This window comes from Arvicola amphibius, chromosome 12 (genome assembly GCF_903992535.2).
Source record: "Arvicola amphibius chromosome 12, mArvAmp1.2, whole genome shotgun sequence".
In the NCBI taxonomy this organism is placed as follows: Eukaryota; Metazoa; Chordata; class Mammalia; order Rodentia; family Cricetidae; genus Arvicola; species Arvicola amphibius.
The window spans coordinates 35,327,305-35,342,500 of record NC_052058.2 but is presented as its reverse complement, the minus strand read 5'-3'; the positions used below and the strand labels follow the sequence as shown (position 1 = coordinate 35,342,500).

Genomic DNA, 15,196 nt, shown 5'->3' with positions numbered 1-15,196 from the left:
TGTGCACGTGTGCATCACTCACACACAGGAGGCTTCAGGCATCAGTACTTTCAAACAGTGTGATGGTTGTAGATTCTATTACTGGGGATCTATCTGCATCCACAGCTGAAGTCCTACCCCTCAAACCCTTCCACACTCAGTTCTATCTTGAGCCGTGATTCTAACTTTGACTAGAATTTGGGCATTCAGGAAGACTGTGAACAGCTTTTCTTCTTCAAAGGAGACATTGTCGCTTGGCTTTCTTAAAATACTGCATAACATTCTCAGTGTTTCAAAGTGCCTAGTTTCCATTCTCTGTGGAGCACACAGATGCTTCTTGCCTTGTTGCCCCTCCCAGTATGGCTCACATTGGATGTTATAAAGCATAGGTAAAGGATTGGTAATGGGGCTGAAGCACCACATACAAAATTAAACCAAGCTGGCAAGCTGTAGGCTTCTTGGTACTGTCCAGGGCATTGGTCCAGTTTCTGCTTTTGCTGGCTTTTCATTTCCCCTAAGCTTCCCCAAGAAGTATATGGATGCTCAGGCAAAAATCAGGCTTCTACTTCTTTTTCTTTTGGGTGGGGGAATTTAGGCACTGAGAACGGATCTTATTCTATAGCACAGATCCCATGATCATCCTGTCTCAACTTCCAAAGTAGTGGGCTTACAAGTATACAACATCACACTTAGCAAGATTTTTCTTTTTTCAAGACCCTAAATGCCCATGACCTAAGATGTCTTGTTTCCCATCAGATTCTTTCCATCACAAATATTTGTAGGTTAGAATGTGATCTTTGGATCAGGAATTGGCTTCCTGCAGCCTTTCACACAATCTTGTAAGAAATGACACACACCTATGCCACCTATTACCTTTCTCCAGGGGAAGCAATTCAAATATTACACCAAGGCCTCATTCCTTGGTCAATCCAATCCCAGAAGTCTTAAAAGACTTTGACTCAGGTTGCAAAAGTGCACACATCTCTTTCCCTCCACATAGGAAGATAACAGACTTTGTAAATTTTTTCCACTGGCAAACAAGCTTTTCTATGAAAAGATATAAATTTTCAACCTCTTAGTACCAAGTTTATCCACAAAATGTTAACTTATGACCTAATATTTGGTTTTAGTTAGACTAGGAAACATTTCACATCCATGCTCGCAATTCAACATGACAATCAGACACGGCTATTTGTACGATTTCAAAAGGGCATGTCATGTTGAAGGAAGAATTAAGATCAGCTTCCTTTCTAACTCTCAAGTGATATTTCAAGATTAAAAAACAAAAAAGAAAGAAAGAAACTGGCTCAGGCTAACCGGAAACTGACTCTAGAAAAGCCCCTGTGGGCATTCCAAAGGGGCATCTGGAATTCTTCAGGCCACAAGTTCATGAGCATGAAGTGTGTAGACTCACAGATAGGCAAGCACAGACATGTGGGAGAAGCCCGCATTTACAGCCCTGTTGGACTAGGCCAGGCAGGGCACAGCATCAGAAAACACGATGACAATGCCCCTGCCTCCACTCCATGCTACACACTAAGGCTTTTCTCCACAAGTAAGTGGTTGCCTTCTTGAGCAGATGAGTGATCCCAGAGACTCAATGTCCCTATTTGCAAACACAGACTAAATTAACCAAGGTCTTTCTTATTTGCTCAAGGAAACATGTGGTTAGATTCCTGATCTACACGACAGTACCATAGCATAAGGACTAGTAAAAGTCTGTGTAACAGGACCCAACTGCAAAGGGGTAGGCCAGAGTCTGGATCTCTCTGTACAACATATTTTTAACATAATTTTAGCTAAAAAAAAAATCTTGTTTTCTCAGTACCCCCAGAATTCCATGGCGCACTCCCTTAGTCTCATGCTGAGTAAAATGTAGTACCAAAATTTCCCCATAAGAAGAACTTTTTGTGTGCAGGTATCTCCATAATCTTTCTGGTGTATCATCAAGACTATATGAGATCATCATGCCATCATCAATGCGACTACGCACTGTGAATATTTCAGATATAACTGAAAAATGTCAAAATAGCTGGAGAGATGGATCGGCCAGTAAAACATTGGCTATGCAAGCATGAGGACCTGAGTTCAGATCCCTAGCATTTGTGGAAAATGCTGGGGACAACATCATGAGCCTACAATCTTACTGGTAGGGAAACAGAGACAGGGTTCCTCATTCCTTGCTGACCAGCGTGTCTAGCCCCATTGGTGAGCTCCAGGTCTCAGTGAAAGAGATTGGCTTAAAAATAATACAAAGAGCAATTGAAAAAGATACCCAGTGATAAATTCTAGCTGCTGCACACACACATCCATACATATACATGTACGCATGTCAAGGCATTCATACCAGTCATAGCTCTGTAACCCACATGCAAACCCCACTCTTGATCTTTGTAGAATGATTTCCTCCTTTGATTTAAAAATTCCAGGATGTAGTTTCTGTAGGGTTGGAATAAATTTTCTACACACATCCTAATAACTAGGACTCTACCTCTTTATTAAATGCTGCTTGGATACAAGGTTGGCTTGACCATATGGGAGACACCTACTGTTTTAAGTTTCTAAACTCCAGAAGAGCCAAAACTCTTCTCTTTCTCCTGTCCCCCTGTCACAACCCTCTCTCTCTCTCTCTCTTTCTCTCTCTCTCTCTCTCTCTCTCTCGCTCTCCCTCTCCCTCTCTCCCTCTCTCTCTCTCTCTTCTGAGTGTTTGGTTTGACTGTAAAATGTCCCCCACTGGCATGTGTTTTAGACATTTATTTCTTAGCTAGTGGGGCTGTTTTAGGGTACTTTGGAACTTTTGCAAAGTGGGGTCCTGATGGATGCATAAGTTACCAGCAGCAAGCCTTACCCAGGCACCGGCTCCTGCCTTACTCTTCACGTCCTGGCTCAGGTGATGTGAAGGACCACTGACACATGCCTCTACTAATGAGCAGACACACTCTGGCATTCTTCCCCAGCTCACTAAACCAAAGTCCTCTGAAACCGAGAGCTAAAATAGTGTTCCTCCTGAAGCTGCCTGAGCCAGACACTATGGTCCACCGCAGTGGGAAGGTAATTTATAATCCACGCCCGTGTTTCTTTCCCCTCTGCTCCCTCATTCAGCTTACCCCTGTTACATTAGGACAATGTCTCTACACTCTTTCTCCATTCTCCATGCCTGGAGCTCAATTCAGAAAGCTTTCACCCTAGGATACAGTGTTAATGACTTATTACAGTGACTTCTTTCAATAAGGGATAGTTTTAGACTCTTGAGAAGACTGAAGAGAAACAGGAATGTAGCCTGTTTTCAGCTACGCAACATTCACATAGAAGATGAACCAAACTACCTCCCGGCAGTATCCCAGAGTCCCGACCCTCAATGTCCCAATGGATCTTTGAATTCACTATTTTTACAACTTCCTATTTTTACTTCCTTCTGCCTGTGTCTTTCAGTATGGTCCTTTTCCTACTTCCCAGGAGGCTGTGGTGAGTTAGGGAAGGCAGTGTCTGCAGCAGGCATGACAGGCTGTGGGTGGTCCAGAAAGAGAGTGTTGCCATTACTTCATAATGCCTAAACGATCAAAGTGATACTACAGCCTTTTGTTCTACTATTAACACATCACCAATCCAAGCACTTATTTCACCCTTTCACTGGATTGAATTACCTTTAGCTGGCAGTCCATTTATATTATCAAATGTATTCTGAATTTTTAATCGCGGATTTACATGTATCATTCAGTTCCTGAAAAGCTGGGCAGCAGACAAAGGCTGTCCATGCAGTCTAATGTTCTTCGAGCCCCTGCCTCTATGCACAGCTTAGATGGGCATACACAGCCAGTTCCCCAGTTTCTCATGACCCCAGAAAGCTCCTTAGGGTTAGCTCTGGGGTTCTGGGACACAAGTCCAAGCTTCTTTAAAGTGCTGGAGAAGGTATCAGTAGATTTTTTTTTAAAGAAGAGATGGCAAAGTTAATATTGCCTCGAAATACAATGCAAACGGCTCTACAGTATGATTTTTAATTAATAGTGACCAATATCAGTGGAATTATTGCAAAAATGGGATTATCTTTCATGGTTACTAGCACCAGAAAATGATAGCACTTTGGAAAGTAATGCAGCATTATATAATGTGGACATTTAAAGTTATATCTTTTATCCTGGCAAATTGGAATTTAACCTAAAAAGTAACTCAGTATTCACAACTGACACTAAAACAAACATGTGACTATTTTAACTATTCAGTGTCAGGGAAATAAGTTAATAAATGATGGTTTATGAATATGAGATCAGTGCAACACACGCTAACTTCAAAGATGGAAGAAAAGCTACACACACAACCCTGAAGCGCTTGGGAATATATTCCTCAAATCTTAGCCTGCTTCTAAATATTTTACTTGCTATTTTTTTCTTCTCCTTCCCAACATACAACATTGATTAACTAATTAATTAGAACAAAATAACAATAATTGGCTCAAGCATGAAAAACACATGGGTGAGGATGTTAGGGAGAGGAAGCCGAATATCTCTGCCAATCAATAAGGTCAGTAAAGTCAAGGGCACGTGGGACTCCATTACCAGAATACAAAGCAATGGCAAGTGGAAGACTCATGGTTTCTCTCCTCTGAACTACCTTAGCAAACAGATCCCAGCTTCCTCTCTAGGGTCCAGGAAGGCTAAAGCTGAGAATAGAGACAAGAGGTTGCCTGGCCCCACCCTAAACATTTTTCAAAATAAAATCAGCCTATAATATTGAGGAAGGTCAGGCATCATGGACACAGCCACAAGTGAGCTGAAGCATGGCGACTCACTTGCTCTCCCCTGTACCACACTGGTAATAAAATGAGATTGCATTGCCATGTATTGCTCCATTGCTTCCATCCTTCCTGAAGCTTACTCAGAGAGCCAACTTTCAGGGCCATCAGCTTTTGAGTTAAGAACACCGTTGTGTTCTTCTATTTCATCCTAAATGCGTAGAGAAGGGTGAGTGATACCATGATGCTCTGTCAATCAAACAAGAATACTGATGCTGCCAGAATCATTTACAAAGACCCTGGAAAGAGATGTTGAAGGAGCTGGGCATCTGCAGTGTTGGGAACAAGTTACTAGGGATCACGACTTAGAAGTCCAATATCTCTCAGCCACGGAATTATTCTCAAGAGTAGAGTCTCACACTCCTTTTCCAGATGACATGACCAGGGTTCTGGAAGAGAAAGCATCTTATTCCAAATAAATGAACCATGGAGCCAGACCACCATGGGTTCCAGCTATCTTCAAAGACATCTTTGCTTTCTCTGCCCTGCTTGAACTCATGAAAGGGAGATTAAAGAAAAGATTCCCCAGGTCTATGTGTAATGGAATTTTATTTGTGTTTTAACCAATAAAGCTTGCATGGAGGATCAGAGAAGCACACTGGCCAGTCTCTAGAGAGTTCTTACCTCTACCAATGCTCAAACCAAAGAGGCAATCCTGTTCTCAGACTGTCTCCTCCTGCCTTACATTCCTCTCTCCACCCAGCCATATCACTCCTGTCTCCACCTCCCGAGTACTAGGATTAAAGGTGTGGGATCCCAAGTGCTGGGATCATCTTTGTGTGAGCTCTGTTTCTCTTTCAAACTGGATCAATTTTGTGTAGCCCAGGATAGCCTTGAATTAACAAGAGATCCATCTGTCCCTCAAGTCCTGTGATTAAAGGTGTGTGCCACCAGTGCCTGGCCTCTAGTGGCTTAGTTCTGCACTCTAATTGTAGTGGAGGGGCTGTGGGCTGCATTCCTGCCGCCCAGCTCCCAGCCACCAGCTAGCTTTATCCGAAATAATTACACAGAAACTGTATTCTTTTAAATACTGCCTGGCCCATTATATTCAGCCTCTTATTCACATCTTTCTGTAGTAATTAGCTGTGGGCCGGCTTCCCGCCACCTGCTAGCTTATGTCCCGAAATAACAACACACAAATTGTATTCTTTTAAATACTGCCTGGCCCATTATTTTCAGCCTCTTACTCACATCTTGACTAACCCATATCTAATAATCTGTGTAGCACCACAAAGTGGTGCCTTACCAGGTAGATTCTAGCATATGTCCATCTTGGGCTGGAGCTTCATCTCGTCTGGCATCTCTCTGAGGAGAGGCACGGTGGTCTGACTAACTTAGGAGAGGCGTGGCATCTTACTGATCCTTCTACCTCACTTCCTCCTCCTGTTCTATCTACTCCACCCACCTAAGGGGCGGTCTATCAAATGGGCCAGGCAGTTTCTTTATTAGCTAATGGGAAGCCTCCATCATCTAATCTTCAGGCAAACTTTATTTGTTGAAATACAAAGGATACATCAAATTGGCCCTTGGACCAATTCCCAGGAGAGGATGCTGATTACAGCCTACATGTGGATAACTGCGCATGTATTTCTTCAGCTTTGCAGGCAAAGATGCTTCATGGAACTTATGTCATTCTAGTGGAAGGAAGGACACAGGTAGGTGCTATTCCTAGGGATTCTTTGGATAGCTGATGCAGGTTCATTTGCTTAAGCTGCCCAAGGAACATTCTCCCTGCCTTTTCTTGACTCTCTCTATAGGCAGAACTAGGCCTTTTGACTATCTAAAGACTGAGCTCTTACAGTCATATTCATACAATGGAAATGCATTGCCAGGCACAGCCTGAACCCTGGCTGCTGCTATACCTACATTACACACTGTGCCAAATCACAAGAGGCACCAGGAAAACCCAAAGACCATCTGCAGAGAAAAGGAAAATTTTATAGCTTGCTGATATTGGAGCGTGGGCTGGCATGATATTTCTAGAATGGCGATTTGGTGAGGAGAATTGCATGCTTTTCAAATCTGCATATGCAGCAGCTCACCCCTTTGGATTCAGTTTATAGAATTACTTGGATGCTGAAAGTATATTTGTGCAAAAAAAAAATCAGAGCAACATGTTAAACTAACAAGAAACTAGAAGCTAAAAGCCCAATGTTTGAAAATTGGGTAGGTAAATGATAGCATTACAGTATGAAATATTATCTTTCTTTTAATATATTGTTTTTAAAGTGCACTGATTGCTGAGAAAAGTGTGCAGGGCAAAAAAAAAGTAAAATAATAAAAGATGGAGCTGTAGCTAATGAATTAGCAGGAGCTTCAGAGTCTCAGTGTATGGTTTGAATCCCAGGTGCATTGCTTGCCAGCTGTGTGCATAGAGATAAAGTTGATTAACGCCGCGGGCCTTGGTTCCACGGGTTATAAAATGGACAGAGCTCAGATGAGGATTAAATACTTCAACATACACGATATGCTTAGGGCTTCGATAAATAAGTTACAGCTAATACTAGAATATGTAGTAAAGAACAGGTTGTTTCAACAAATGACATCTCTTTTCAGTGACTACGTCAAAGGATCATATTTACAAAGAGTTGAATCAACTACCAAGTAGTAACAATGGCCATCTCTGAGTCATGCCATTATAGGAGAATATTTAAGTTTTTTTCTTCTTCCCATGCTTCTGGAGCGAAGCAAGGCTTTCCTTTGTGATTGCAGATGTCTAAGAGGGTCTAAGTTTTAGGAACTCAGTCTTATATCTTGAGCCCTATGTAGAGAATGGTGGCAGACGAAGGTCCTCCTGTCGCCTCCAGCTTGGAAGCGAACCTACATTCTCAAGAGCTGATTGGATTTTAAGAGACCTACCATCACATTCCATTCCAGAGTGCAGAATACTGTGCCTGGGACACAGTGAGGGCTCGACACCTCCTCTGCCTTTTTTCCCTATGTTAAACCCTAAAAGGGCTCAGAAGACATTCGTCAGCTGGGAATGAAAAACATTTTCTTCCCACTCTCAACCTATCAGTCATCTGCCACCTTCACCACGCCACAGCACACATTTTATGATTCTGCATGTGCGTGTGTAGCAAGGGTGCACATGTGTGATAATGTGTGCATTCAAGTGTGTGAGAATTGTGTGTGTACATGTTTTAGTGAGGGGGATGTATGACGGTGTATAAACGTTTGTATGTATATGGCAATGCATGTGTGGGGGTGTGTACATATGGTAACATGTGTCAGAATGCATGTCCATGTGAGTGTATTATGAGAATTGCTTAAGTATCGATGTATGTAAATGTGGGAAAATGGGTGAATATGTATGTTGTTATGTGTGTGGAAATGCCTGTGTACATGAATGTGTATGGGTATTTTTGGTAAACTGAGAACTCTCCGCATTCCAGAACCAGATGCTTCCCGAACCCATTTTCAGTGACAAAGTGCTAGCAGCCACATCATCACCAGCTGCTGAATGCAACACATTTCCACTGTTGCCATAAGTCATGGACCTTTTATAAAGCCTGTGGCAGCATACACTCACCCCTCACACCCACTCAAAGGTGGCCCTTTGTACTCTCCTCCCCCAATAAATATCTCTGAGAAAGGTCTGTTGCAAGGTGTAACTGTGGCATTCCTTGGTCCTCTGATTTAAAAAAAAAAACACTAAGAGGTATATGTGTGACTCTGTGTGTGGATGTGTGCGAGCCGCTTAAATGTGTAAAAGTATATAAGTAGATATGCAAATAAGAATTATGTGGGTGTGCAAATTATATGTGTAGAAATGTAACTGTGCATATGTTTACATGTGTAAATATGAATGTGTGTGTATAAGAAAGAAGAAATGAAGTGAGATTATGAGCATCAAAATTCCCATAGAGGTAGCAGTGAGTATTTGGGCAACCAATCACTAGAGAATCATGAAAGGTGCAAGAACATTCTCTTTCTTCTGGAAATAAGGAGACTTTCTTTTTGATCTTCCAGAATAAAGAAGTAATTTCAAATGACATGAAAACATAAAATAATAGAAGGCTACTCACAAAACCCAACTAGGTAAGTAGCAGGTATCTAAGGATGCAGGTATCTATGAGTTCATTAACCTGTCCAAGATCTCATAACTGGTTAAAGATAGATGCCAACACCAAACCTAGCTGTTGTGACTTAATTATCATAGTCCGTTCATTGTATCATGCTACCGCTTCTATAAGTGAGCATTTGACATCATTGAGGTAAACTTCAAATCAGACCTGAGAACTATACCCTGAGGGTAGAGAGGTTTGGCCGTTAGAAGAAACCTCCCCTTGATGCTTCTCCAGTCACACAGGTTTTCAGTCACGGCAATTCCGATGATGCTGGGTAGAGAGAGAAGCAGTAAAATCCATGTGCTCACAATCAGTGGCAGGATGACTATGCCTGGGGTTTAGGTTCAAGAGCCTTATCCTCTAACCCACTTGCAGCTAAGAATTCCTTTATGGCCTTTGCTAAAATGTCAGCCTTGATTGACATAGCTTGCACTGTGCCCTTTAAGCACACTGAAGAACTGCGAAATAGGTCACAACTGACTACAAAGATATAAAGAGTCTCCCATTCTGCACAGCTGAACAAGGCCCACAGCTTTGCCAAGAGAAGGAATGCTGGAAGTACACCAGGTAGCTGACTGCCGATCTGACTAGGATGCATGGTTAAAGTCTGTACTATCCTGATGGAGGCTCCGTATGAAGCCCAGGAATGTGGCCTCTGGACACTGCTTAAAATTTTTTTTTCATTGTTTTTCCACATAACTGAGGTCTAGAACTTGAACGTCACGGAGTAGGCCCAAGTCCTTTGCTTTGTGAGAAGACACAGATGTGAGAGATACACACTTATTTTGGTATACCTGCTATTCTTGCTGCCCCTCCTAATTTGATAATTAGTAACCCCCCTCTCACATTCCTTCATATTCATTCATTCTCTCTGTTTTTCTGTTCTCTCTTTCTCCACGCTCTTGTGCCCTCCCTATCCTTTCTATCACACACACACACATATACACACACACAGATACACACACACACAGATACACAGACACACACACACAGATGCACACACAGATACTCAGACACACACACACAGATACACACACACACAGATACACAGACACACACAGATACACACACACAGATACACACACACAGATACACACACACAGATACACAGACACACACGCACAGATACACACACAGATACACACACACACACACACACACACACACACACATACACTACAGTTTTAAAATATAGGGCTGCCAGCAAATCTTAATGCCACTATGATGTTGGAGAGTAAAGAATTATCAACTCTTTAATAAATCTACCCATTTTGTATGTAAAGTCGCTATTTCTTCTGAGAAAGTTGATGGTGATACTAACAAAATACAGGATGATGGAAGGAGTTCAACAATTTTATTAATAAATGAAATCCTACTGAGTTTGCCATTTTCGCATTTGCAAAATGTGAACAGTGCAAATACGGCCCCTAGCGCCCCTGTGAAGATGAGGTATATCAGCCCGTGCCACCCACACCCACTTTCTTTGGAAGTATTATTGTCCTCCCTTTCTCTCTTTTTGCTCCTGGACAAACAACATTATGGCAAGAAAATGGAGATAAAAATAAGCTTAGCAAAAATGGCCAACAAGCTAGCTGACGCAATAAATCAAAATTGTTTTCATCAGCTATTGCTCCTTGATTTTTATGTAATCAAATAACAAAACGATTCCCTTCAAAATGCAAAAACTTAAGTCATAAACCCAAAGCAATAATATTCAGTGGAACAAATAGGATGGACTATTTCCACATTTACAGCCAGCACTAAGGGGAAGCACATCAAGTTTGAGTACAAAGCAAATTACAGAGCAGAGGAAATCTGTAAAATAAAATCAGATTTAAGGGGAGTCAACATCCTCCTACCTCCTCTAATGAGGAGTTTGAAAATAATCAAAGTTAGCATGATGGCATGGATATTGGTTTGAGCTAACCCTACCAAATTATAAAAATTGCAAAAGAAAGTAATTGAAGAATTCATAACGAGATTTGCTTGGCAATGCTCAAAACCCAAAGCAAAGTAATTTAATAAGGGAGACTCAGAGGGGGCTTTCCTTGATCTTTGGACTGTATTATCCCAAACCAATCACCATCAAACAGAATAAAGCAGTAAGGGGTCATACATGGGCCAAATCAGCCAGTTGTATGTTAAAAAGCTTCAGAAAGAGAGAGAGAGAGAGAGAGAGAGAGAGAGAGAGAGAGAGAGAGAGAGAGAGAGAGAGCAAGCTTCACTAGGTCCAGGGCAGAGGACTTCGGCCCTTTCTTGACCATCACAGCCCTCCTTGTTATCCTTCTGTAGGTACCCCAGCTACCCTGCTCATTCACACGTAAGACAGAAATGTCCATGACTGTGCCTATGCACTTCTGCTTTTCATTCACTGAACATTTAGTTTGTTTGCTTTTTAAAAGCATGCGTAATTTCAAAAGTTCCTGTGTTATTTCTGTCCACCTTCCCCTAGGTCATTCCTGGGACAGACAACAGCATAAAAAGGAGCCTCACTGGAGAGCAGCTGTGTCCTGAGGTCTGTGCCAGGCAGGGCACTGGGGAGTGGATGATATCTCACTGGGCCCACAGTGCAGTAAGAGGGAGGGGCCGGAAGAGTGGGTGCTTCCACTAAAGCTTGGGAGACAGCCAGCCTTCAGCCTGGCCTTCAAAAAAAAAAAAAAAAAAAAAAAAAAAAAAAAGCATTCACCACAGTGACCACAGTGTTAGGTTCTTTGAGAAGAGGACCACTCGGATGCTAGTAACAAGAGTCATGTCAGTGGCAGGCGGAAGCCAAGGCATCGTTCTGACTACGTTTCTAAGAGTCTCAGGTTGAGGATGTGGGACTGAAGCAGAACTAAGTTTAAGCACTGGGTGGGTTACAGACTCAGCCTGTCAGGACGTCCCTGGAGAGCCACCCCACTTCCTGTCCATTCTAGGCCTCTCTAATGTTAGTGAGAGTACGAATCTCCATGTTGTCCCAACATGGCTTGGGGACCCAAGGAAGGTCAGGAAGTCACTGACTAAAATAGGAAGGAGGCAATAATATCTGGTTCCAAATCAAACTTATACCTTCCATTTGGCCTTACATTGATTCTTGGTGTTAGTCTGAATGCATAATATCCACTTTTACATATTAATTAATCTCACCACTAGGAAACGAGTCAACTAATGAATAAATGTGTTGGGGCGGCTGACCAATCCCTTGTCTGAGGGGCGTGGCCGCTCCAGGGGCAAAAGATACCTTTAAAAGAACTGGGTTTGGGATAGGCCCGGCCCCTTCTTCTTCCGCTTGCCTTCTTCTTCCGCTTGGTTCTCTGCGTTGTTGGAACCTCGGCTTTGTAAGTGTACCCCACTTTCTCCTTTTATTAAAACTGATTTATTCTAAAAAGGCTATTTTGGTTATTTCCAATCCCCTCCGACCGCTGCATCATAAATGGACAAAGATATGAAACACTTTAAACAGTATCACAGAATATGTATCTGGGGAAGAGGCTTCGTGCTGGCTTATTTTAATGATAATTTGACACAAAGTAGAGTTATCTGGGAAGTAGACCTCTTAATCTCTTAATCAAGAAAATGCATACATAGAATTGACCTATAGGCAAGTCTTTAGAGCATTTTCTTGATGGATGATTGATGTGGAAGGGGCCAGTCCATTGTGGGCAGTAACACTTCTGGGCTAAGAAAAGAGGCAAAGAAAGCCCTGAGGTAAACAGCACTCTTCCTTGGCCTCAAGATAAGTTCCTACCTCCAGGTTCCTGCCCCAATTTCCCTCAGTGATGAACTATTACCTGGAATTGTAAACCAAAATAAACCATTGTGTCCATAAGTTGCTCTGGTCATGGTGTTTTATCACGACAATAGGAGCGCCAACTAAGACAGGCTTATATGTGTATCCTATGTATCGTTTGTCATCCTTGAAAAACTGTAGACTTTTAACCATAATCTCAGTAAATTACCTCCAATGAGCCCCAGTTTGTGCACCACAGTTTATGACGGCAATGCCTAATCTTGTCCAGGGAGGTAAATGTATGTAACAGAAAATGGTTTTAATAACAGTGCAGTTCCAAGAATAATGAATAAAATCAGGGGAAAACACATGAACACATGCATGCGTACGAACGTACACAAAGACAAAGAGAGTACAAGCAGTGAGATGACTCGGGATAAAGGGGCTTGCTGCCAAGGCTGAGCATCTGAATTTCATTCCCCAGGACCAATATGGTTGAAGGAGAGAACAGATTTCTGCAAGTTGTCCTCTGACCTCTACCTGACTTCTGTATACACACACATACACATACAGACACTCCGAAATAAATAAAATGTGATAAAAAGTAAAAAATTATTTGCCCTAAAAATAACTCACAAAGATTTAATGGGGAAAAAGATGATGAAATCTGAATTTTTAGGGGATGCTCTGCTCTTGTTCTTGTCTTTGTTTGTTTTGTTTTGTTTTGTTTTGTGACAGAGTCCCACAGTGCAGCCCAGGCTGGCCTGGGGCTCACGAATTCTGTTGCTTCCCTCTTCAGAGTGCTGCCATTCCAAATCTGAGGGGACTCACACACTTTTGAATTTTTAAAAATTCCCTCAAATAAGATTTTCTATAATTCATTCAACCTCTGCTTTTGGTAACACTCAGCATTATTTTGCAAAGGCATTTTAAACATTCATACCTTTTTCTATACTATGACTTTGCTTTTGAAAATTAGACCTACAGAAATAAATCTAGTAACTGTTGAAAAAAGACATTAGGCATGAAAATGTTCCTTACAATATTTATATGTGCAAAAAAGTCGAGTTTATCCAAATGAGAACCAAGAAGGGAAAATTTAGGTAAATTTCCTTATACCTAATTAACAAAGTGTTAGTTAGACAACGTGACCTAGCTTTACAACAGTAAAGCCAAAATACATTTTAAAACATAATAAGTATGTAAACATTTGGTAGAAATATACAAAAGATTAAAATAGAAATTCCTGGATTCAGATTTAGGTGGTGGTAAAAAGGATTAAATTTGGCTTATTCTGCTTATTTTAGTTTTATTTTTTGGCTCAGTTTAACTTTTCAAAATTTTATTTTATTATTTGTGCATGTGTGATGTGTGAGTCTGGGCACCACACGGGTGAGGGCATATGCACAGAAGACAACACTCAGAACTCGTCTCTCCTTTCTGTACAGTCTGAAGAGATCTAACCCGAGTCTTCAAGCTGGCACACCAAGTGACTCTTATCTGCTGAGCCATCTCACTGGGCTTAGCATTTTCTTCCTTTCTTCCTTCCCTCCTTCCCTCCTTCCCTTTTTCCCTCCTTTTCTCCTTCCCTCCTTCCTTCCTTCATTTTATTTTTTTTTAGCATTTTTCTTAATAATTAAATACTATATGTGAATTATAAGCATAACTGTACGTGTAAACCTATATATTTTTGCTATTAAAATCACTTATTTTAATACTGCCACAGATTGGGGATGGCTGTGCATGTGGAGTTTGGGTGCACCACACAGTTACAGCTGGGAAAAGGAGCTCAGGAACCTTTAGTTGCCGAGGTCTCTAGAACTTGGGAGACTGAAGCCTACGAGCAGGAGAAGGGGTTCAGAAGACAGCAATTGTGAAGCAGGGAAAAGATCATCACCTTCATCCGCCTACAAGGGAACTGGACGTTTGTTTAGTGAAGATACAAATGGGCGTTGTTCACCCCGAGTTCAGCTTCCTTTTCTGCCTCTCTGAATTCCATTATCTTTCTGCGTGTTTCATTTCCTGCTTGACCGTTTTCCCTTGCAGTCTTATGCTTTTCTCTACAAAACAGAAAAGCACAGAGACATGTGGACTGCACAATGTGTGTGCCCAATAAAACCATTCCAGGACGACACCAGTCTCACTCGCTCAGAAAAGAAATCCCTGCTCTGTGCCCACGGTCTTTTCAAAACCAAAACACAGCCATTAGTTTCTGTCCACTGAATTCAGCAGGGACACTTGGACATTAAATTTAGTGTGAAACCTCACCTCTTCATCTAAAAATGATTAATGTGATATTTTTATTTTGAAATTTTAACTGATACATAACAACAGTATGCACATGGAATGAGGGACTATGTCATGCATGATACCTGTACATGCTACATAATGTTCAAATCAAGTTAAACATGCTTGCCACCTTAAATATCCATCATTTTTCGTGACAACACTTTCTAACTCCTCCCTCTAGCTTTTAAAAAATGCACAGTACATTATTGCAATCTACTGATCCTTCATAATTTTAAATTAATGAGAATTTTTAAAAATATATAAAATTTAAAAACTTGTAGGGAGTGCTGAAAGTAAGCAGATTTATTGCTCATATTAGGAAAGAAAACATATAAAATTAATGATCTACAGCCCAATATT

The 15,196-nt window shown here is 41.4% G+C and overlaps 1 protein-coding gene across 1 annotated transcript in view; it reads right to left on the bottom strand.

Annotated features, from left to right (window-relative positions):
* The window catches only part of Grid1 (glutamate ionotropic receptor delta type subunit 1), a 729,852-nt gene that overhangs the window by 18,747 nt on the left and 695,909 nt on the right, over positions 1 to 15,196 (bottom strand). The gene's annotated exons all lie outside the window — the stretch shown is intronic.